This window comes from Aedes aegypti, chromosome 3 (genome assembly GCF_002204515.2).
Source record: "Aedes aegypti strain LVP_AGWG chromosome 3, AaegL5.0 Primary Assembly, whole genome shotgun sequence".
Lineage (NCBI taxonomy): Eukaryota > Metazoa > Arthropoda > Insecta > Diptera > Culicidae > Aedes > Aedes aegypti.
In genome coordinates this window covers 227258936-227284669 of record NC_035109.1, presented here as the reverse complement: position 1 = coordinate 227284669, position 25734 = coordinate 227258936, and the positions used below count along the sequence as shown (strand labels likewise).

At 38.3% G+C, this 25734-nt stretch overlaps 1 protein-coding gene across 2 annotated transcripts in view; it reads left to right on the top strand.

The window, feature by feature from the left end:
• The window catches only part of LOC5572987 (pheromone-regulated protein PRM7), a 303931-nt gene that overhangs the window by 165467 nt on the left and 112730 nt on the right, over window positions 1-25734 (top strand). For both annotated transcript variants that reach the window (XM_021853726.1, XM_021853727.1), the window contains one exon: window positions 19623-19677. The gene's annotated coding sequence lies outside the window, so the exon portion shown is untranslated. The remainder of the gene's footprint in view (window positions 1-19622; window positions 19678-25734) is intronic.

Here is a 25734-nt window from a genome sequence, read left to right as displayed (position 1 = left end):
TTAACTTCACTATGACTACTCTGTACGCGTCGTCCCACGGATTCGGGTTTGCTTTATCGCCAAGATCTGCGCTGAGGTTTAAAGTAATGTGTCTAAGCGCTTCGACGAACACCTCTTTCTTGAAGTCCGCAGTTTTCCACCTTCCTAGGTTTGTCTGTCTTTCACAATATACTGTCTGGAAGCTGCCTCCATTGCGGTACCGGATAATTTGATAGTCCCTGCCGATATACTATTCGTACACTCTCCAGTTCATGTGACTTGCTATCCCCGGGCTGCAGAAAGTAAGATGGGCACTGTGTCTTCCCGACGATATGTGCTGATGATACCTTCGTTGGCAAAATGAACATCTAGCTTTGCTAACGCCTCTCACAAACTTAATCCTCTTGCGTTTGTGAAGATCGATCAGCCAAATATTGAAGTTGTCGACTATGACGACTGGTTTACGATCGGAAAACTCTTCCGTTAACTCGTCCAGCATACGGTTGAACTCTTTTAACGGTCATCGCTGAGTTGCATAGCAACTACAAATGTACGCACCATGAACTTTGGCGATTACGAAGCCTTCTTCTGTGCAGCCCGCGACTTCCTGAAAGGAGTATCTTCCCACCTTCCAAATTGCCGCTGTTTTACCTTTATCTGCTACCCAATTACCATCTTTAGGTGGGATTCGGTATGGCTCAGAGGTGATAGCTACGTCACACTTTATTTCCGCACTTGGGCACGCTACCATCCGATAGCCTACTTCGATCTTGCCGGTTTTTGAGGCCTTGTTCGCTGCGTCAACTGCCTGACCAAAGCTACTTACTCTGGGCCCTTTTCTCATACGAATTGCCATTGGGTAACGTCAATGCGCACTGTTGATGCATGGCTAATCTCAGATCTTCCTCCTATCCTGAATGGTTCCCAAGGATTCGCCCACTCACTCGACCATTCTTCAATCGCATCTACTTTTTTGTAGCGCTCAATCTTTCTATCCATTTCAGCTTGGATGGAAGAAGTGCAACGATACAACCAGGTCCGTCACACTCGGGCTCAGATTGGGTACCACTTCTAGTACTGCATTTGGTCCCTCGGTAGTGCAAAAGGTACCCAAGTTTGACAGATCGTAGTACATTTTTCACGGCATTCTAGATTACCTTATGAGCCATAAAATTTTGGGCAACTGCAAGGGACATGGAGGTCTTTAATTTGTCTTTGATACAGTGTGTGTGCAGTCAGGCTAAGGCCTGGGTGGCCTCTGCTGTACGTAGGAGACGTCTCCATTCGACTCGGTCCATGGCTGCCCGTCGCCAGCCACGCATTCTGCGAAGGGTCCGCAGATCGTCCTCAACTTGATCGACCCATCTTGCTCGCTGCGCACCACGTCGTCTTGTGCCGGTCGGATTGTTTTCGAGAACCATTTTCACCGGGTTGGTATCCGACATTCTGGTGACATGCCCGGCCCACCGCAGCCTCCCAATTTTTGCGAGGTGGACAATGGTTGGTTCTCCCAGCAGCTGGTGCAATTCATGGTTCATCCGCCTTCTCCACGTTCCGTCTTCCATCTGCACTCCGCCGTAGATGGATTGTCTTTGATACAACGGTTGCCTTTTTGGTTTCGACTCTTCACGCAGTATAACGACCTAGTTCGACCTAGTTTGTTTTCAGATGTACAAGGGAACTCGCGTATTACTTCTGTTAACAACGCCCTTTCATCCGGTGTTAACTCGTGCTCCGTTTCGATCGACTCCGGTATCGCTTGTGATGGTCCTGTAGGCTCCAGTCCGGAAATATCCAGCGATTCATCCGGATCAGGTTTTCCGAGTGTCGGTAGTGTCTCGATCGGATGCAAAAAGAAGTGAAAAGTCTCTACTTGTGTGTTTCCTGTATTCGTCGTTTGAATCAGTTTCCCGAATTCGGTGCAGCTGTAACACCCCGAGAAGAATCCCGTTTCGGGTGGCTATTGCAGATTGTCGATATTGTCCCTGGGTTACCGCAAACGTAACAAAACGTTGGCTTCCTTACATTCCCTCCAGAAATGCCCGTTTCTCCGACAAATCCTCTAAAGTGGTAATCTTGTCGCATCCTCAGATCTTGATCCGATTTTTTGTGGCTGTCTCGAACCGCTTTGACCTCATTGATACCGATTGTTAAGTTCGTTGATATCCTCTTCATTCGCTGATTCGCCCTCAGAATCCACTTCGATCTTATTGACCACATGTCTCGGTATGACCGGGTGTAGACTTGGGTTGCTGGTATCGAAACGATAGTTGAGTTGCATCAGCTGGTCTAGGTTATTTACTTGGAAATACGCTGCTGTTGCATATTCTCCCATATGATTTCAAATTATCGTTGAGGAAATAGCGGGTTTGTCAACAGCTTATTCTCGACTTCTGTGACGAAAGCTATAAAAGTTTCCCTTTTTAGTTGCTTTCTTTCGTAAATCTGCTGATGGTCCCCTTGGTCTTGGTTGGGATTGGAGACAGTTTGCCTCGTAATATGTAAAAAAAAAGTTTGAAGCTTCATCTCTTAGCAATAAATGAATGTGGCTGATCAAGCTGTCAAATGGAATTGCGTTCATGCTCATCAATACTTTGACTTTATAAATAATGTCTTCCAAAGTTAGTGATTTCGGCGTACCCGCAAAGAAAATGTTCCATTTTTTGATTCCTCTGTCATACTGCATCCTATGCTCTCTTTGAACACTCTCGTGGACAGACGGACTTCTCAAAAACCTGTTCCGATAGTTTGCATTCCTCATACCGTTGTACCAGTCAGGCTGATGTGCTACTCCTGAAAATCGTCCTTACGGTCCCGATCCGGTGTTCCCAGTCAATTGACCTCTTTGGAACCTGAAAGGCTGATTCACTGAAGAGTTGTTGAGCTGATCCTCTCTCTGGAACTGACCTACGGGATCAGGCAACTGCAGCCTAGCATCCTGCTACTGTAAGAAATTACCAACTTGACCTCCTTGCGCTAATTTCCAATTATCTGGTACGTGACTTGCTTCAGCTTCGTCGCATTGCCTTCCCGCTGAGTTCACCCTGAAATTGTACCCGGTATTTACGTTCGCAAATACATTTCCCAATGAAGACCCAGTGTGTATTGGTAGAAAACCTTGACTTCTTGAATTCTTAGGAATTGTCCCGGTTTTATTCGCATATTATGTTGCTTCAGGTTGCTTTTGCTTCTGATCGCTCTGAATCAAAATTCAGCTGAGCTTCTAAATTCTGAACCTTATGCGCTAAATTTACATGAGAGTTATTTGAATCAGTTTCAAATAAGCTTCGTGTCATAAGTCTGCGCCTATGAAGCAGCAATGGCATTTATCCTGGAGAAAATCAGATCAAATTCCTGATCGATGGAATACATTGAACGATAATCTCTATCCTCTGTCCTATCCGTATGCAACACCATTCAGGGTACGTCTGACTTTTTGCATGTCTTCTCCTAGCTCTTTGAGATCTTGATTCGACCGCATAGCACGCAAAACCTCTATGTACGAATCGTCACTTGCTTTAAGAATGAGCGCTTCACCCTTGTTCCACCCCTTAAAGGACACGCAAATTTTCGGATGGGTTTTTTACTTGGCTTCTCTTTTTTCTTTTCGACCACTTGCCACGGAGTATGGCTGTAGCTTCCTCAGTTGTTGGATATACTCCAGTGACGGGGGTGTTCTTGTGCTTTTTTTAACCTTCCAGTCGTCACGTGATTTTCGATCACCAGAACCACGCTGAAGCTGTGATCGCCAAGAGAGGTTTTCCTACCATTGTTGTACAAAATACAACAGCACGACGACTGAAGTGTTAACCACCCGGTCTAACATCTTCTGGTGACGCTCTAGCCTTCTTCGGCGTGAAGAAGGGCGTGGTTTGCAAGCTATTGAGATTTTGTTCGACACGGCGGGTTTGCCCATTGCAGTACCGTTAAGTCACCATTCACCGTGCGGCCTCCATTCACCGTGCACATATACAAATTCCTACATAATATTCATACAATTTTCACAAATTATTCTTTTGTCAGCAAAATAAGATAAAACTGATGAAATAAAGTAGTTTGTGTCACAAAGCATTTTGAAACAACTAGTTCATGTGAATTCTGTTCGATAACGAGATTTTTCAACACTCATAGTAGAAACGCCAAAAACTCACATTTTTCATTTTAACGTTAGAGTATGAAATTTTTCAAATTTACAACAAGTTTTCACTGTGGATACTATTTGTAGGATGTATTTCATCGTATGAGCAATGAGATTTTAAGCAAATTAGAAATTTTTATTGTGTCTCAGTCGAAACCCAAATGCACGGTGAATGGACCCTTTGCAATATATATGGTTCCTATTACCGTGCATTAGTATAATAGGCATGAAATTATTCGGTCATATTAGATTTATTGTTATGTCGTGATTAAACTACTTCATATTTAGTTTTTGAGGGAATATGGAATGGTTTCGACAATACAGTCAAACCTCCTAGAACGATTTTAATGAAAAAATAATTATTTAGCCAATTTTTAAACTTTTTATGGTTTTTATTGTAAATGAATATTTGAATACTCTTAAAAACGAGTGCACACACTACTAGCAACATAGTTGCTCCATCAACAACGTTTCTTTAAGATACGAAATAAAATCATGACGAAAACTATACGCACGGTGAATGGTGCACTAGTGTGCACGGTAAATGGTGACATAGAACGGTACGAGGTGACCTTAACATGACATTTTCAAACATAATTTTCGAGTTATTTTTTATTATGCATCACTAGTTTTAGATTTTTCCCTAAATTATGATATAATTGCACGCTATGTAGCGGTATTCTAGTACGCTTCAAATTATTTGAAAAAGTTATACAATTTTTTGAAGTGCAAATTTTCCTTAAATGCACGGTGAATGGAAGCTTGACGGTACTTGTTTCCACTTTACGCGATGCTGAGGCTTACATTGCTTCTATTGCCGACTTGGTCACCGCAAGCTCTTTTACGGCTGCATCAGCCCTCGTCTCCAGGGTTTTCCATTCTTTGATGGTCGTTCCAAGGGCTCCTTGGATCATTGTCACCAACAGTTTGATGCCTTTGTGCACATTGCTTCTTTTGACGATATACTCATGCAGCTCCTCTACAAGTTTCTTCGCTGTAACTAACTTCGGTAGTTTAGCAAGGATAAGCAAAAGTCATAAGCTCCCTCTGTGGCAAAAGTCTGGCTTCACCCCTTAGTATGACGTATGTATCTTGCAAAAGTTTGGGGTCACTTGGACCGCAAGCAAATCATTTTTGTCAAAAGCTTCGCCATTTTTCAGCTTAAAACTCTCTCTTTTTCAAAGGATACCAACTTTTTAACCAATTACTTACCGAAGTTGAATTATCTGTTTTATTTATTTAAGCCTTTATTGATTTAAGATAATGTATGTATGATGTGTTAAAGATGGATTAAATGATTAATAATAATAGACAAATGCGGAACCAAGAATAAAAGTGAAAATGAAGAAACATGAAGCAAAAAACAAATATCAATATGATGACTCGTTCAACAAGCTTCTCAACTACTAAAGAAGCGTATGGAATGGAGGTGGGTCCAAGTACGGCCCAATGGGACCATCAGAGATTTAAGAGTGTAACGAAAATAATAGGGTTTACTTGATTGGTACAAATTTTGGACAATCCAATGGTGAGAAAATCAATCGTGGTTTTCTTCAGTTTCAAATTTTACAAGTTTAAGTAACGTTCTAGCTAACACTTTTGTAAGTTTTTTTTTTGCAGGGGATTAAGGAGTGTATCGAAAAGTAGTCGCAAACATTCAGAACGGTATATCTTAGAGCATAGTTCATCTTTTTAAAAGCTTTTTTCACGCAAATCTTCATCATGTCATCAAATATTGAAGCAACTGAAAAAATATTGAATAATATGCAGTCTTAATATAAATACAACAAGGTTTATAAAGCATAGAAAATAAAATCTTGCACAAAATTACATTTTTGAAGTGTCTTCTGAAGATTCGATGATTTGTATAGAAGAAAATTTATATCAAACAAAATAGGATGAAAAGCTTATTCTATCGGAAAATATGTTTACTTCACACAACACGTAAAACGGATTTCAAAAATATAAATTATTGCTCTTAGAAAGCTCAATTATTGCAATAAGGTCGGTTTTAGAAAGTTACATTTGCATAATCAACTTTTGAAGCTCTGTCATATACAGCGGTAATTATTTAGAGTAAATTTTTTTGCTTACGTTACTTCATGAATATGTAAAGAAACTTTTCCAATCAAAAAACTATTTTTTATTCGTTACAATTGTTCGATATTACCATAAACGTGAATAAAGAAAAAATCAAAAAATGAGGTCCTTAAGAATCGACTTTTTTCAATTTTTATATTTGCTCTCAAATGCTTGTTAATATATTTTTCAAAATAATTTTTACACTATGTCATGAAAATTGTGGCACAGAATATATTAGCATAAACAAAAACCATTTTTTCTTAAAATTTGATATATTTATTACCATATGAATTTTTTCAGAGGTGTGCAAGATTTTCATCGATATCTGTTAGTAATTCGCAAAGCTATCATACAAAATGCCACTTTATTGAAACAATATCACCGCGTCATTATTTTTAAATACATTGTAAAGCATTTCTGATCAAAAAACTGTTTGTAGGATCAACCCAATATTTTTGAGACCGTTTTGAATGTTTGCGACTACTTTTCGATACACTCCTTACCCCAAACTTTTGTACGGGAGTGTATTGTTATCAAATAATTATAATAGCTTAATTTAGTTTTTCCAAATTAGGGTTAGTTGTGTTTTTGGGTTAGGCAATAATTAATACAAAAACCTTATATAAGAAATGGATGTAGTGTTATTAATGATACGGATAAAAGAATAAAAAATAATAAGAGTATTTTTAACGTAAACAGTGAGAGAAAAAAAATATGCTTACACAAATCTCTGTCTGCAAGTAATCTACGGTAACGGCACTACACAACAAACGTTCTCAAACACCCCACATTAGTCTACGTGTTTCCCGTACTATGGATGCTGGCACATTCCTGGCATTCCCTGCCCTTTGGCTGCTTGCTTGGTTGCAAGTTTAATGGGTCTCTGGGGATACGGTTCAAGACATAAAACGGAAATTAAGAGTCATTAGCACGCGCGGGAGCTCTTTCGAGGACTGGTTTTTCGTCTCAATTATTTCGTGATTCTGCGATAAAACGCGATAATGAACTGCTTGGTACGAATCTGTGCTGCTGATAGAAGTCTAAGATAAAGGGTATGCTACTAAGGAGTTGTTTTATTGTGTCATGGCAAAGAACTGTAACTAAATTAGCATTATATCTATCTTTGATTTTATCAGCATGCTCAGATTGTATCTCGTGTAACCGTATTTTATTAAGGCCACAAATCTGAGCGTCATTGCACCGCTTTTAAATCACATTCCGAAGGCGCCACCATTACATAAAGGCATACAAAAATGAAAGTACAAACTGCATTGAGCTGTGACAAAGCTTACCTCCAGCAAAGTGACATTCGAAACGATTAGCTTGAAAAATATGAAGCTTTAATAATAAGGTGCAACAACGGGGGCTGCACTGAGGCAAATAAATGCATTGCGCTCGTATTTGATTCGATAATCATACTCTTTTCAAACTACGATACTGTACACTCATATGTGACATTACATTGGCGTTCAAATGGACGAATGATTGGCAATCTTGCATTGCAGGTATCGATCAAGAAGGTCGATCCTCACTCACATGGTGATCACAATATCTTACAACCAAGTCAAGTGTACCATGGGGAACGTACCCTCGTTCGTCAAGGTATGGCACGTGATGGTAACAGGTCCCCATTCGTAGACGGAGCAATGGTACGTGATTACCGTATGCATATCGCTACACTCTTGACAGAGCCCCTTTGGCTTCGGGGCCAGTCAATGGTCAGTATCGATGGTAATTCCTACGGTCAGGTTTGAGGCGACCACTTACCTATTCGGTCAGTGCCAGTATTTTTGCTTGACCATGCGCGTGATTGCGAAATCGTTGAACGCGACAAAACTTGAACGAATAGTTACGATTGATCGAATAAAGAAATTATAAGTTTTGACTAGTAGTAAACCGCGTATCATAATCGCCAGGGTCAGGACTATACTTTAGATTGAGGATTAAATATACGAGGTGAGATTGTTGGATACAACAAGCGTCATATTGTGGGAATAATGCCTATGAGGGATTGATTGAAACTTTTATGGAAATATTTAACTTGAAAAAAAAAATGCTTTCCATCAAAGTATTCAAAAACAGTTTTATTTTATATAACAAATCAGTGAAGAATAATTTTAACGGAGTTCTTGGTCTAATGGCTGCCGCTTATGCTTCATAAGCAGAAGGTCATGAATTCAATCCCAGACCCGCCCCTTTCCTCGTACTTTTTATTTGTTTATTTCACTAGCTTCTATATTTCACTCTTAATGTATAACATTTAGATTATTCGTTTAAGGACATATCTCCTTGAGTACCAAAATGGCCTCTAATATGGCACCTTTTCCCCCTTCACTTTCCGCGACCTCCTCCCACACTTCTCACAGTTCTTTCGAGAGCGATCACAAAAATGATTATTTGAAGTTACTAACCTTATTGTAGAGGGGTGGTTTCTTAACTGGAAGCATTCCATAATGTGTTTTTCACAAATTACCAGTTTTTGAATTCAAATACGTAGTTATTGCTGTGATACCACGCACTACCGAACCATTTCTTCTTCACGCATTGAGGTATTGTTTGCAGACTTTTCGGTGCCCGTTCTTAAACTCACTTTTAATCGTATTTCTACTCACCGTAGCAATTCAAAAATCTAATGCGTTACTTGAAACACTTTGATTTTTCACACACAATGCTCCTGGGGGCAATAAATCACTTAAATCCGTCAATTTGTGCTCGAAAACAGCCCCGGAACGCAAATTCACTGAGCCAACATTGTCTATGAATCGGGTGCGCCGCTCTTACTGATGTCAGTTTTTATGTTTGGAATTAAAATTGTTTCAATATTCATACACTTGCTACAACCACGTATTTAACAATTTCATAATACTCATAAGGTGTACAATGTCACAAGTTAGGAGATGAGTCAGCCTCGGGCTGCAAATCTCTTAAATAAAGATATCTATCTAATGTCACAAGTGCAGCAAAACATTTTTATGCGTGAGAAAAACGATTAACGACGCAATTTAACAGCAAAAATGAATATAAGATATTATACAGTACAATTGACTGTAGAATTCAAATGCATACTGATGGCAAGTTTCTCCGTCCGTGAGAAGCGAGAGAAGAGAGGAGAAAACTGCCAAAAAAGTAAACAACACACGCATTGTGTGAAAAATGCTTATAATTTTGGTCAAAAAAACATGTTTTCACTACCAAATGAAATAAATTGTGATTTTGAGCTTTTTTAAAGATGTTGATAAATTCATATCGACAATAATACCTTTGTATGAAACGTGTGCTAGTAATACTGCCTACATAATTCTGTGGGTGGAGGTATACATGAAACTTGACGATTTATTTTTGGCCGACGCACAAAACATTGTGCTTTTTAGAAACGTTGCTGTTGAGCCCTTTTTAGCCCGCCCACGCAAACCAACACCACTATCAGATAGATTGGTGTTAGCTCTTCCTGATAGTGGTATTGGTGAGCGTGATCGAGATGAATTGGGCTCAACAGCGTCTTGCGAAACCAATGTTTACCAATGTCGATGTGCCCTTTTGAAATGTTTGTCCAGATTTCTCTACGCTTCCCTTCCTCCATCATTGTAGCATACCATTCCGTACACCTGATACATAGGCATGCTGCTAAACAAAAGCAAACGCTTCTGCCACAAAATTACCGTTTTGACTCATATTCCGAACACTTAAGGTCAACAGTGACTTCAAATGCATCTGATTGGCATAAATTAGCAGATATTTAGGTAAATTTTAATTTCTTCGCAACGCCTAACTGTTAGCTGGTGCGTGTACCGATAATAATTTTGATTCAATTAGTTTTAGTATTGTTTTAACGTAAAAGTATGAAACAACATTTTGATTCAAATGCCGAACACTGTGTTGATTCTGTCTCATATTCCGAACACCTTGATTCAAATTCCGAACAGCACGAATAAACCGTATTCAACTGAATAATTTCACAAATAAATTTATCTGAGCTAGTTCTACTGGTCTCAAACTAGTGAATCATCACTACTCCCGCAGTATAAATTATATTGGAGACGTTAAAATTGAATTGCAATTGACTGTCATTTCCTTGTTATTTGGTGACATATTTCAGCGAAACATTTCAACCAAATCGCCATACAAAAACCGAGTGTTCGGAATATGAGTCTGTTCGGAATTTGAGACAAAACGGTACATTGCCCCTATTCGTGATCAAACGTCAACATCCCACCGCAAAATCCCTAGTGTTTGGAGCAGAGACGCATTTTGAACGCTCATGTTCTGTGAGCGTTCTCAAATGATCCTTTGATTGCTCTCGAGTTCATGTTCAGTTTCTTGAATACACATATGATAACTAGATTGATCATAGAGCTGTGATCTCGAAAATTGTCGACGGACGTGCAATTAGATACGTTTTTTTCTCCTTATGCTTTTCATCATACCATATACCAAGATTTTGGTACAGCACGGATTCGATGTTTGGGTTACGACCGGTGAATGGTATTGGCTAGAACAATCAGAGCAACTTTCAACTGAGATAAATGCTCCGGAATGTTACATATGAAGTGACTATAATCTCAGATGATGATAATTGGATTTCGGCTTTCAGAACACTTAAGTACTAATTTTCACATAAACTGAGCTTGTGCCCTTTGACGAAAGCCTGTTAAAAACCGGATGGCAGCTATAAGATCAGCACCGGTGTGGATGCATCGTAGTCAATAGTGAGATGAACATATATTTCTTTCATTGGCCAAATCAACACTTGGATAGTCTACATTATTTGTATTACAATAAATGGCGAGTAAATTCTTATTGGGCGATAAAAAACACAATTTCGAATCTGTATAGCTTACGTTTTATTCATAAAATTACTAAAAATTATCTGATAAGATTGCAAAACGGTATTAATTATATTTTGCGCCTAGACAGAATGAACTGAACAGCAACCAAATGCATCCAGCCAAGGGGCTCAGGCTTAAAATACCGTCTTAGACACCGTCATTGTTTAACCAATAATTTCGTCCTATTTCAAACGTTAAATTCCAAATAAGTATGATCCTGAATAAGAAATGAGTCTGAAGTATTTTTTTAAATTTATTACAAACAATGAATTTATACTTGCTAGGAATAATGCAACGATGAATCGAAATGGGTTTCTGTTTGGCAGTACACCAAATAATGACGGCAACGGTTGCCACGAGATGAACAGCGCACTGTGATCAAACATCGGAAGTTGTTTGAACTTGAACACGGCTCTCGTGAGCACAGGCTTTGAACAGAACATGAACAGAACGCATTCAAATGCACACACCAAATTTCCTATCCATGTTTCAGCAATTTCGTTTGCTGAAATCATTTCAGCAATGCATAGTTTTGCTGGTAACCAGTACTTTTCGGTTTATTTACTGAAATTCGGTAATATGATTTGCTGAATACTTGTCAAAGCTTTCAGTTTTGCTGATTTACAGTATTTCATTTGACAAATTTGAATGTTTGCCGTAAATCAGTAAAGATCATTACTGATTTTACATCAGCAATCTTTTTTTTTTGCTGTAAACCAGCAAACAGATCGTTCTGTCAAACGTACAACCGGAGATTTTCTATCACTCTTTTTGTTCGAACATTAAAGTTGAAATTTATTTACTTCATTATTTATTTGAATTTTTTTGTGGTACATATCTGAATTCTAGGTGATATTTGGTAAGTAAGGAACATTTTAATAATGCTTAATATTAATTTGCGATTGTATTCTAGGATGGTGACAGTATCGGACAAGCGAAATTTGGATCGGCTCTATCTCTGTCCCCCAGCGCATGATTTTTTGTTGTTCCGATTTAATTGTTCAATTATTGAATATCAATAAAAGTGTTTTATATGTGTAATAACAAACCGTCTTACAATATTTTATATGGAAATTACCAACTACTATCATAAAAAAAACGAATTGAATTTTCAATTGCTGGAAAGCAGCAAATAATTAAAAAAAAAAAACAATCAATTGCTGATCGATCAGCAAATTGAATTGCTGAATATTCAGCATAACAACTGTCACTTTCATCGAAATTCACTTTGCTGGATGATCAGTAATTTATTATTTTGCTGGATGGATTGCTGGACTTACAGCACAAAAAAAATCAGCAAAAATTTGCTGATTTCCAGCAATAAAAATTTGGTGTGCATCTCTGGTTTGGAGGTGATTTTAACCTACAAATTGCCAAATAACCTCAAAATCATCACCTCCAAGTTAGTTCTATTAACCTCCATTACATGAAATATGGTGGCGCGTCGATCGTCGCAAGTTTATCGTTAAACAGTCAATAGACTAATCCAATTGCCATTGTGCAATGTTGACAAAATTTTCTTTGCTTGCTATGAGAACTGTCACAACATTGCTTGTGTTTGATGTGAGAAAGACCAATCACATTGAAGGACAAAAGCAATACAAATCCCCTTAGTTGGGCTGTTGGAAAAAAAAGAAGGACAAAATTTTGAAGGTTTGGTCGTTTATAAAACAGTAGAGGACATAATTTTATCCATGCCAAACGTCCATTATGTAAAACGTCCACGTAAGTGTAGTATCCGAGAATTCTATAAATTTACTTTCGGCCGATTCCACCATCGGCCGAATAATTGATAATGAAAGCACCGGATTCAAACCGGCCATTCGCCACAAAAATGTTCACAAAACTGACTCTCTGGTATCACGTGACAGGCATTATTGCGTTCGTTCCGTTCTGCTGTCAGTCATACACTCTGGACTGAAAGGTTAAGGTGAAGCAGTTTGGAATCATCTTCTAAGATTGCACTAAAACTTCAAAGGCACAAATCTCGCGAAGAAAATATCCCACGGCATTGCACTTTTTATTTTGGCTTTGTGCACTAGTAGAAAGCTTAAAATAAGAAGATCAGGAACGTTTGCCAACTATTTCTCCAGTTTTGTGCCTTTGAAAACGTGAGTAGGGGAAGAAGTCGGCCATTGTGCCGGCCATCTTTGGATTCCGAGATGTTTCACCTTAACGCATGCACTACTCAGACACTCTCAAAAATAAGCAATCAGCATTTATCGATGAATACTCAAATAAGAACATATAACGTAGTATTTATTGAAAACGAATCTGAATCTAATTCTACCAACTCTGGCTACCACAGTAAGGACTTAGGGATTTCAAAGAGGGTGAAAGATCGCAGAAGCACAGTTCATTATTTTTTCACAAAACTACAGTGTTTGATATCTTTTGCATACGTTTGTGTAGTTATTCCCAAACTTAACATCATGAAACGTAGCACTATGAAGGACATAAGCCATCCTTTCTAGTACAGTGGGCAGAGTGGAGCCCAAAAGGCGAACTGTTTCTTTTTTATTTCGACTGAATCTAGTTAACGGTTTTGGACGGATTTGAAAATGTCTGCAGGTTTAATCGGCGCCGATTTTCACCTGACTAGTTAGAAATCCGAAGCAAACTAAAGAAACTAAACTAAACAAAATGTCAGGAATTCATCAAGATAGTATATGAAAATTACTACTTGTTCTATCAAATGTATTGCTTTTAAAGAATTAATTTATTGCTTTTTCCTCAGGTAACTATCTTAAGGAATACTCCAGCAATGCTTGAAGCATTCCATGATGGCATCACTTGGGGAAACCTTACCTTGTAAAATGCTTGAAGATAGTTTGATTGAAAATCCTGATAAAATCCTTGAAAGATCCTTGTAGGAATATTTCAAAACTCTGTAATATGTATATTATTTTCTGGCATTCCTAAGAGGATGTAATCTCAGATTTTTGAACAACTTTTAAAGAAGAACGAATTAAGTTGTAATTTATCGAATTTTTTTGAAAAAAATTTCAGAAAAGAAATCTTTGAAAAAAATCTAGGAGTACATGAAATGATCAAGGCAGAATCACAGGAGAATAGTAAGGAGCAAATTAAAAATATTTCTTGGGGGTTAATTTACTAAATATATTAAAACAAAATTTCTCGGAATTATAAAAAAAATGTGGTGGTTAAGTGAAATTTCCATACAAATACATGAGATTATAGGGGGTCCGTAGCCTTGAGGTTACGCTTTCGCTTCATAAGCGGAAGGTCATGGATTCAATTCCCAGCCCCTCCAAAAAATAACCCGTCCAGCCACCAGAAGACGCCGCACGGAGGACCGTGCATAGGGGAGCACATCCATCCTCCGTCAGTATCAGATGGTGACTGAGACAAATTGACCCACTTCGCAGGCAGCTAGCCTCAAACGACTCAGGAACACGGCAAAACGAACCACCGCAAGAGCAATGGACTATGGCTTATGGAAATCGATTGGACCAACAGCAGAGCACTCTCCTACCTGCTCGGTGTGAGAGCAAAAGAGCAGAAGAGAGTGAAAGCAGATGTAAATATAGATCAGTTAAAAATAGAACTGTATCGGTAAGGAAGATACAGATAAAACTGATTCCGGCACAGCAGTGGCCACGAGCACGGAGTGCCTTAATAAAAGAAAAAAAAAAATACATGAGAGAATCGAAATAAAATTCGTATTTTTCTTGAGATTGCTATATTCAACCTACTTGCACTGTTCGTGAAGTAATTTCCTTATGTGTTTGTGAAACATTGTTCTAGAAAATTTTCTGGTTATATTTTTGGAAAATTGGTTAAACTCAAAGTCTCTGGTGAGAAATTCTAAAACAAATCCTGAAAATGTAAGAAATAAACTACAGTAATTTCTGGAGGAATTTATAATAAGTCAGAAAACGATTAAAGAAACATCCTAGCCAAGGATGTCTTTCGTTCTATAGTGAAAAACTATCCAAAAGCTTTAATATTGCATAGTCATAATCGAAAAAGATCGAAAAAGGAGATAATCTCTCAATGAAACACAATCGTTCTTTGCAAATTTTATTGTGTCTAAAACTCAATATTTTTTGAAAAATATATTCTTTATTTTAAATTTTAGGTATTTGAAATCAACGTCAGGATACATATTTTGACAGAACTTTTAAAATTACCTTTGCAGCCCGGTACCTTTGTTGAAAAATCATGAATCGGCCCAAAACATTCTGCAACTGATTCATTGCATGATCATTGATGAAGTGTCCGAATGATTTTTGATTAGATCCTGGTTTTAAGTTGAACTCTACGATATCTGCAAGAAGCATTTTTTCATTTTTCATGATGGCTATAGTCATTTTTTGAAAGAAAAACAACTTACGTAGCAAATACATGATTTTTTTTTTCGTTGACTAAAGGAGAGGAGGCGACAACCCTCAGGCCCTTTTGACTACGCCCATGGCTGAATGATATCTCTTACACAATAAATCAGGTGTTTTCTAAGGCTGTAGGACAAAAGGTCGAAGGACCGAAGGTCGAAGGACAAAAGGTCGAATGGACAATAGGTCGAATGGGCAAAAGGTCGAATGGACGAAAGGTCCAAATTGGTCCGTTGAAAAAATTACCGTACACTCAGTTGCTAACATTTTGATCATAAATTTCTCCCTTCTCATCTGAAGTTTTTCTTTCTTTTAAATGATAGCTGTTCCTTAGAACTACTATTTGAAGCAATAATGTGTATTAAAGCTATTATTTTCCAAGCAAAAGGTTCATTTTCTGAACTTCGGTTGTTATTATTTTGATACTCCAAAGCATAGAGTAAATATTAAAAAGCTTATTATTTGATACATTTTCAATAGAGATTTGTCCTTTTTTAAACATTAGGGTTATACATTATAATGATGGGCATTTTTTTAAATTATCGGACAGGTTTGGGCCGGAGGTTCTCCGATTTGCATGAAATTTTCACCAGAGGTAGAGCTCGTGGATGCATGATCAAAAGTGAAATTCAAAAAAATTATAGTGGCCTATTTTCCCGGAAAACCCTAGATGAATTTTCACGATTTCTCCATATACCTCAAACTTTGAAAATTAATATCTCCAAAACTATGCATCGTATGCTATCGTCTGTATCATGAAAAATTTTCAAAAAAATATTTTTTGTTTCATCAATCCATACTCTAACTTTCGTCCATAGACGCCAAAGTGGTATCTTTTACCGTTTAGGCGACAGAACTGAAAAACCGATGACCACCCGCACGCTTCCCATAGAAAAATATGTTCTATTGTGGGCCTCATAACCGTGCGCTAACGGCGGCAGTAACTTACACGCATTGTAAGTGTAACGCAGTAAACCATCCTTTCCTTTCCAGTCAGAAGAAGCTTTTCGTCAATCGGAGCACTCTCCTTTGGTCTGTTGGGTGTTTTGTATGTCCTTTATTCGTAACCTTTACTATTGAGACCAACAGTCTTGAATTGAAAACGATCCTAACATTTAATAATATAGGTGATAGGAACTGACCCTCAGCAAGCACGGGAAAATTCACTCACTCACCCGAAAAGCGACATTCGGAAGGAACGCGAAGAGAAGTGAATACCAATACACTTGTATCTGCGAGGCAGGAGTTAATGCACTTAGCATCCATTCGCCGAATGCATTGAACTGACTGAGAGGGTTCCTACTCACTGAATCATTCCGTGGTGTGGACTGCCAGTCAGTGAACGCTCATTAGCACTCAACCTGAATGCCATTTGAACGGAATCAGAATGTAAACAATCATTCCTGGACAAACATTTCAAAAGGGCACATGGACATTGGTAAACATTGGCTTTGCAAGCCGCTGTTGAACCCAATTCAACTCGATCACGCTCACCAACACCACTATCAGGAAGAGCTAACACCAATCTTTCTGATAGTGGGGTTAGTTTGCGTGGGCGGGCTAAAAAGGGCTCAACAGCAACGTTTCTGAAAAAAGGCTCCTCTTGGGCCCTTTTCAAATGTTTGTCCTTTGTCCGAATTTTGGCTTTCTCGCTCCCGACTGTGCTCTGATTGTTCCTTGGAAGAATATAGTATAGTATTTGCATGTATATAATATCAATCAACTGTATAACACTCAGGGACGCTATCTATTGTTCCATTGATGGCTGCTGTGGAATATTCCACTGTCAGTCAGCGTGCAGCCTCTACAGTTGACGCCAACCCAACAGCGCGCCAAACTGTATTGAGAAGCGTACGCGCGTAATGAATAATTATTGTATTATTCACACAGTTGAAAACTGGAATTTTTGACACGCAAAAAACGCATTTTCTTCAAACCTATGCGTCGGAGCTACGTCGGGCTAGGTGCGCTGGGTAGTCCACCAGATCCGCTGTCCAGCGCACTATGCCCGACGTTAGGTTCAACACATAGGTTTTGAGAAAAATCTATTGTCGCGTGTCGATGATTCCGGTTTCCAACTGGAGTCACGATATGTTTTGTCTGGCCGTATCGTGCGCCTATATAAGGCGCACCCATTGAATTTGTAAGAATGTAGTTTCTTTCGTTTCTCCAGCGAGTAGTCATGCTGCCTCTCAGTGGTAATAAATCTGTTAAAGTTAAGCCGTTTGCTTGATTTGCCGTCCGTTGTATCGTAAAAGACACAACGTAGGAAAGACGTCCTGGCCGAAACAACATATTAACAATATATTCATAAGTTTTCAAAGAAAGTGGATCTTGAGATTTGATCCTTCAAACGTTACCATAATGATTGATTGTAACAAGTACTTCCCTGGCGGCTTTCATAGAGGTTGTTAGCTTTAATACTAAATAACGTTGCTGATGAAGGGCATACAAAACACCCCACTGACCAATGGAGAGTGGTCCGATTGACGAAAAGCTTCTTCTTACTGGAAAGAAAAGGATGGTTTACTGTGTTACACTTACAATGCGTGTAAATTACTGCCGCCGTTAGCGCACGGTTATGAGGCCCACAATAGAACACATTTTCCTATGAGAAGCGTGCGGGTGGACATCGGTTTTTCAGTTCTGTCGCCTAAACGGTAAAAGATACCACTTTGGCGTCTATGGACGAAAGTTAGAGTATGGATTGATGAAACAAAAAATATTTTTTTGAAAATTTTTCATGATACAGACGATAGTTTTTTCGCTATTTTTCCGACAATTTTCTCCATGGTGAAAAATTTTCCGAGAAATGTTTTTCTTTTTATATTTTTAACAGATTGCTGAGAAAATTTCCTTTCGATTTCACTAAAAAACTTTTGTTCTACGATGCATAGTTTTGGAGATATTAATTTTTAAAGTTTGAGGTATATGGAGAAATCGTGAAAATTCATCTAGAGTTTTCCGGGAAAATAGGCCACTATAATATTTTTGAATTTCACTTTTGGTCATGTATCCACGAGCTCTACCTCTGGTGAAAATTTCATGCAAATCGGAGAACCTCCGGCCCAAATTGTCCGACAATAAAAAAAAATCCCCTGATCTTATACTGTTGTAGACTATAAAAATGGCCCCTACAGCCGATGTTGTAGACATCGGTTGTAGGGGCCCAGATAGCCATAGCGGTAAACGCGCAGTTAACCAGCAAGACCGAGTTGAGGGTCGTGGGTTCGAATCCCACAGGTCGATGATCTTTTCGTAAAGGAAATTTTCTCGACTTCCCAGGGCATAGAGTATCTTCGTACACTTACACTTACACTTCAATTGAGCTCCGTATCAATCCGAACACTCTGATTCAAGCTCTTATTCGTCTGCGCGTGATAAAAATTCATAGAAATTTGCTTTTTTTGGTAAACGGCACGGTGTTTATTTTATCACCACTTCCCTTAAATGAACTTACGAGTCTCCAACCAAACCGCCTTTCAACGCATCAGAATCGTAGTGTGCTGCGCTAGCCGAAGGTTCACGAAAATTCTTAAAGCGCACGCTAGGGGAGATTCGTTACATGTGCTGCTCGGTGCTACGCTCGCCATCGATATCCAAGTTGTAAAACAAGTGCTTAGTAACGAAGAGTCTCTACGACTATTTTTACCTAATTATGCAGGTATCTGGATAGTCTACATGTTACGGTCGAAGACGCGCGATCCGGGAGATACAATTTCGATTTTAGTTTTAAAATTTTGTCTTCACTTCAATTATAAGGCTGTTTTTCAACACCGCATGCGATGGAGCGCATGAGACGCATTGAGAAATATCTCAAGAGGGGGTGAGTCTGAAACTTTTAGGCTGAAAGGAATGTGGCTCTTGTACATAAGGCTAACAAAATTTCACCCTGAAAAGATCGTTGATCAGCTCCCTCAGCACGGTCTTTCTGAAAATATGCGCGTTTTCGTCACGTCTATTTTAGCTGTAGTACTTGTGCTTGGTTTAGTGACAACTTGCTATTTTATCTAGAGTATAGCCTTGTTCTTCCGAAATTTTTGTCCACTCGACCTTTTTTTCCATTCGACCTTTTGTCCCTTCGACGTTTTGTCCTTCGGCCTTTGTCATAGATTCGTTTTCTAAGATCTATTTAACAAAACTTTCAAACAAATTTTTCTTTTTCGGTTCATATGTTTCCTTAGCTTTCTCCATGCTCAATGATCAGCCGACATTAATTATTTTTATTCTATCCAATTTCAGATAAAAGCACACAGAGACTAAAAATGCTTTGAAACAAGATGGTCGTCGTTGACTGGTAAGTTGTTAGTTCTTTATATTTATGAGCACGGTTCATAAATAACTAATATAAAGCGGCATGAAATTGTTTTCTATTCAGATCCCTAAATCTTGCTTATCCGAGTAAGCAAATATACCGTATTGTTTTGAATTTTCCGGACACTATCTCTAATTCACCCATTTTTTTTTTTATTTTGGTAACTATCATGAATGCAGAATGCAGAAGACACCATAATTATGAATCCCAAGCGCAAAAATCCGCATTCAGTCTAAACATACCGTCAAAAAGGCCAGTGTCCGGCAATTTGAAGTAGCACGGTACACCATGGGAAAACGTATTTTTTGTAGGTGTCAATTGTTTAATTTTTATTACACCATTTCAAGTAATGTTATTCGTTGGCGGTTACGACCTTCAAAAGCATAAGAGGTTTACACGCATAAGATGTATTATATCAGAGTCCTATACTCGATTTGTTAAAATATCCATTGTACTGGAATGGTTCTCGTAATCAGAAATATGTTTCTATGTGATTTAAAGCTATTCAGTTATTTATTTGAAAAGGAATTCTTGTAGACTAGAAATAGTTTACAGCCGTCTCCAGTGGTGTAGGTACAGTGTAAGGAAAACCAGTTCGCAATGAAATCTGTGTAACCCAAAAATAAAAATTCGCCACGATCCAAATCTGGGTAGTCAAGTAATTGCTACGTATTCGACAAGACCGTGTCTGATAGTCGAGGGTCCAATCCCGCCGGCGAAGAAATGCTAAGACTGATTCGCTGAGGGACCACGAGGAAGCAAAACCTGAACGACGAGACAAGGCTTGGACTGTGAGTCAGAATCTCGACGATGAGGTAGTATCTGGAGGAGTAGTCTGGACAAAAAGGTAGCTTGGACGAGATACCAAGAGCCAAAGGCCAAGATGCGATGCACGAGACTGCAGAGTTGCGGATGCTGACTGATCGAAGGACGAGCTCGGCGGTGTTGGAAGGAATTCGGTAGTCAGCTAGGTATAAGGAGCAGCTGAGCTGGAGGAGGAACTTAGAGGACAGAAGAAGCTCAGTTGTGGATTGTACAGTGGTGTAATGTGAGACAGCCTGCCTGTTTGTTTGTAGTTATTTCAACAAGAGATTGAACCTAAACTTTCATTTGTAATTGCTCCAGATATTTCATTTGGAATCCCACCAGAATTGTTACAACAATTTTGCTAGAATCTTCTGTCGAAAATTGCTCAAGAATTATCTGCTGAAATACCTCAAAGCGGAAATCCTTAGATTGCGTCGGTGAAAGCATTTGTATAAGATTGATGACTGTTAATATATTTTAAGGATGTATGGATTTCAGTTTCCTACCTAAGTTTGTATGTTGGCTTTTTAAAAGTCATGGAGCAAGAAATGCTTATAGAAAGCTTCTTCAAGTGTTCAGAACATCATAATCGCTCGATCTCTCACTTTTTGCTCAACCCGATGAAGATCATTAATCTCCTCCTCTCATGCTTCCTTCGCAATTTTTCAACCAGCGAGTTCTTACTTTAAATTTTCGCCAATCAGGACGGATGAGAAGAAGTCATAATGCACCGCAATACATCACCTGAAATTAGTTTATACAGCGTTATCGTGCGGTTCGATCAAATCACACCCCACGAGAAAGGTACCATCATACAACAATGAAGTTGCCGCTCCAACGAGTGAATGCGCGAGAAACTTTTTCCCTGCCCAATGAGAAAACGAGCTCGACTTAAAACAACAACACAGCTCAGCCGGCTTTACGCCGTAAGCAATTTCTTCGTAAGCTTGATTTTAGTGGGATTTCGTTCATGATGGCGTTGAAATTTCTCCACGTCTCAACGGCGATCGCGTCTTGATTAACTGCAGGTTGATTGCAAAATAAACGTGCTCATAAAACTGATAATGTTATGCACCAATCATCTTCGCGCACATTGCTTTGGAAATGGGATACACGATTCAATGTTGCTGATGAGACAAATTATTATCTTTCGACCCCTACAATCGATGGGTCAGTAATGAAGCCGTAAAATAGAACTTGGTGTGTGGGCCTCATGAAGATGTCGACTCATGTTGATGGTTGGCTGTACTACACACTTAGATTAAATTACTGGGGTCGGTAAAATTTTACTGGGTTTTGGAACTACCGAAAAAGTCAGTAAAATGAAAACTGTCACCAAGCTTAATTGAAAAGCAAATTTCACCATGTTTTATTTTTTATCGATATATGATACAAAAAGAAAACTCTCTGCAAAATTTCAGTAAAAAATCTCTGTTTTTCGATTTCTGACATATATTTTTAGTTCACTGACTTTTTCGGTAGTTCCAAAACCCAGTTATTTTTACCGAACAGATTGAGTGTGTATATGCGATACACTGAATCCTCTGTTTACGAAACTTCTAGCTTAGCTAAGCTTAGACTGACTACACATATCAATGGTTGCTATTTCGTGTTTGACCGAAGTCAGTAAAGATGCATAAAGGATCAACTAGAACATCGTTTCTCAAACTCGGGTTTCGCGACCCCCAACACCTCGTAACCTCGCTTATTATTGACCGACCAAAGCGAGGCGCTGACATGTCGGGGGGTCGCGAAAGCCGAGTTTGGGAAGCGATGAACTAGAAATTCGGCTGGGATTGACCAAAATATTTTTCAGTGTGTATAATTCAGTGCATTTATTTATACAGGATCAATAACGGCGCACATAGGTTCATATTTCCAAATACCTGACGAAAACCCCAATCCCAAACATAGTTTTATAGTTGAAAAACAAAGTCAAACATTCATCTACTATATCTACTATATATACTACCCAATAATACATACGACAATTCAGAAGTTAAAATATTTTTCTACTTGTTCAGACTATAAATATCTACACATGTCCTTAATATTTGCTTCAAAACTTAACTAATATATTTTCAACAAAACCCGTGCAAATTTGGGTTTCAGCATATTACGCAACTAGGGTTATCATGTCTATTACGACTTAACCAGTCGACGGTGTTTTGAAAAAAGAACCTGAAGTTCGTAGACACAAAAGTCAATTTGGACAAATTGAGATGTAAAATTGTGAAAAATAATGGAATCGTTCTGGTGGACTTCGATCCCACGGCTCCAAATACGCTAGACTGGGCTTGTTAACCAATTACGCCATATAATGGATAACGATTCAAAGTCCGTCACGAACCGTGAGTCCGTCAGTGTCCCCAAGAATGTGGTCATATTCCAAACAGGCAATAGCAACCCTTATGATGAAGAAAATTTTTTAGTTGACAAACGTGTTTCCAGGAGACCAAAACCAAAAGAAGGTTCCAAAACATTTCATATTTTTGGTTTAAGTTTATTCCTTTTTATATTTTTACTTTGGTAATTATTTATTTTAGGTACATTCAGCAGGATTATAAGCAATTAAGCCAATAAACTGAGTTGGGAATTTTTCGCAGAAACAATAAACGCGAAAGATCCGTTGAGTCACCAATGATCAATGGAATGAAATGTAAATCCTCCATCAACATGCAGGATCACCTAAGTCTGGATGTAGCCCGTTAATATTCATTAATAACCAAGGAAAGGTTATACAATACAAATATTTAATTTGTCTTTGACTTGCAGTCGAAAATTAAACGGGGATGGACGGCAGGTTGTTTGTTATCGTACAAGAACTGGTGGTTCCATCGTTACTAATAATGCTAAATTGTAATATTTATCAAGGGTTATTGGGGGAATAGAAATAGAATTGGACTCAGAAAAGGCTTTTCTAGCCAAAAATATCACAAATGTGCGAAAGTTGTGTGCTTCCTTCAAAGGGCAAATCGTCCATTGGAAGCATTAACGTGTCGGTGTCTTTTAAGTTGGCGCTATGGGCAAGGTCGTGGGAATATAACGTAAGGCTGCTGGACCTTAGAAAATGATAATTGTGCTTATTCTGCACGGCGTGAGTCGAGACGACTAGGTCTCACCTGAATGACGTTAGACGACTAATGACTTAATAAAATGTTAGCGAGTGGACAATTGTCACCTCATTTGACTCGTCTCCCCTCACACGCCGCACAGAATAAGCTCAAATGCCTGGAAGAATACCTTTTCCTGGTTAAAAAAAAACATTAGTAATAGAAGCTAGTTTCCGTGCAAAGCTTTCAGTTTGTCGAACTTCTCTGAATCTATTTTCTTGATAACCAATTAGTAAAAAAAAAACAATTTCCTATGGTCCATAGTAGACCTATTCAAATGTCTGGAAGTTCTTCAGTCAACCAATATTTTGATTTTTCATGTCAAAATGAACTTGTGGTCAGAATTTCATTCAATTTGGAGAAAATTTAGATGTGCTTCAAATCAATTATGTGTTTTTGGACTATTTTCAAGTTTGAAAATTCATAACTACTGAACGGAACATTAAAACTTATCGGAAATACCTCTACATAGTAGTTTATTCAACTGTACGAACTTTTGTTGAACACGGTTTTATGATTGGAGCAAGTTTAAACATAGTTTGGTTGAGGTTTGTGCTTCAAGGTTCTTGAAAATCACTATTTTTAGGGAGTGTTCTCCCCGAAAAACATACCTGTTTGAAAATTTTGGATTTTGAAATTCCAGATCATGATGACTATGTATTTCTAAAACTCAATCCCTTTTAAAGATACCTTTTATCTTAAGGAAATAAATTGTAAAAAATAGGCAATTAGGAAGCACATTCGTAAATCCGCTGTGGGTAAGCCAAGAACACCATCGTGAGCTTCAAGGAACGTAAAAAATGAACACGTTAGCACTGCTTTTTTACAGTTGATGATAATGATTGTTTTCAAATCGTTCTGAATAGTCAGTGAAATACGATCAAAACAATCATTACTCGAAAAGAAAAAGCAATGCTAACTTGTTCAATTCATTCATTCGACGGTACATGTGTCATGCATGATTTAACTATCATCAGGTTGCGATGGGTTGTTCGATCTTTGAGCATTGTTTGTAATTTATTTCCTAAAGCAACATGTAAGCTGTTAATGGTTAATGATTTCATAGATTTATTATGTTTGTTTGCCGTTGACTAGGGCCTGGAATAATAAAACCAATGTGTGTTTTTTAGAGCGTACATATTCAGAAAACCGTGATTTCTGGGTACTGTGGAGAACAAATCTCGATCAAACGATGCTTAAACTTAATTTAATCTTATTGGCGTGTTTGACAAACTTTAACAAAATAGAATTAGCTTTCAATAGGTGGTAATAGCAAATGATTTTGATTTATGAGTATTGAGTTATGATTTTTTAAGCCTAAAAACACATTTTCAACTTGAAGCATAGTGAAATCTCTATCAAATGAGCTGAAAATTTGACCAGACATTGTTCTTAGCATGAGAATGCAGAATACTGCTTGACCGGAAGTTTTCCAAACATTTTTTCATATTTGAACAGGTCTAGTCCATAGGCTATGGAAGCCGATTCGATCGCCATTTAAAACGAATTGCTTCCTTAGGAAAAACGCTGTACATTCGTAAAGTAAGTTTTCCACAATCCACACCAATTAATCCGAGTATTCTTAAATTTCCGGGAAATTTGTTCACACCAAATAACTTGTAATGGATCCTAATAATAGAGTGCCTAAAATCAGAAATAAATCATTTTAAATTATAAGAAAATGGTTGATGTAAATACGAAAAGTTGAATACAAAGATATTTTAGCTCCAAACAAATCAAATGAAAATTAATGACAGTTGAATCAACAAAATTCAATCATGGCCTACTAAGACTTAACTATAAAATCTGTAGACAAGAAATGTCGAAATTGAATCACCCCTTGTTGATTTATAGCGAGCGTAAAAAGCTGGATACAGTGGTTCTTGAAATGCTCTCGGTATTATCACCATCAAAAATCTTTAAGTTTGATGCCTATATTGATATGGTTCCGAACAAGACGGGGTTGGTGGTCTGATGGCTACCGCTTCTGCTTCATATGCAGAAGGTCATGGGTTCAATCCCAGGCCCGTCCCCTTCCTCGTACTTTGTAGTTGTATATCTCTCACTTGCTTCTATCTTCCATTCTAAATCTATCACACTCAAACTATTCGTTCATAGC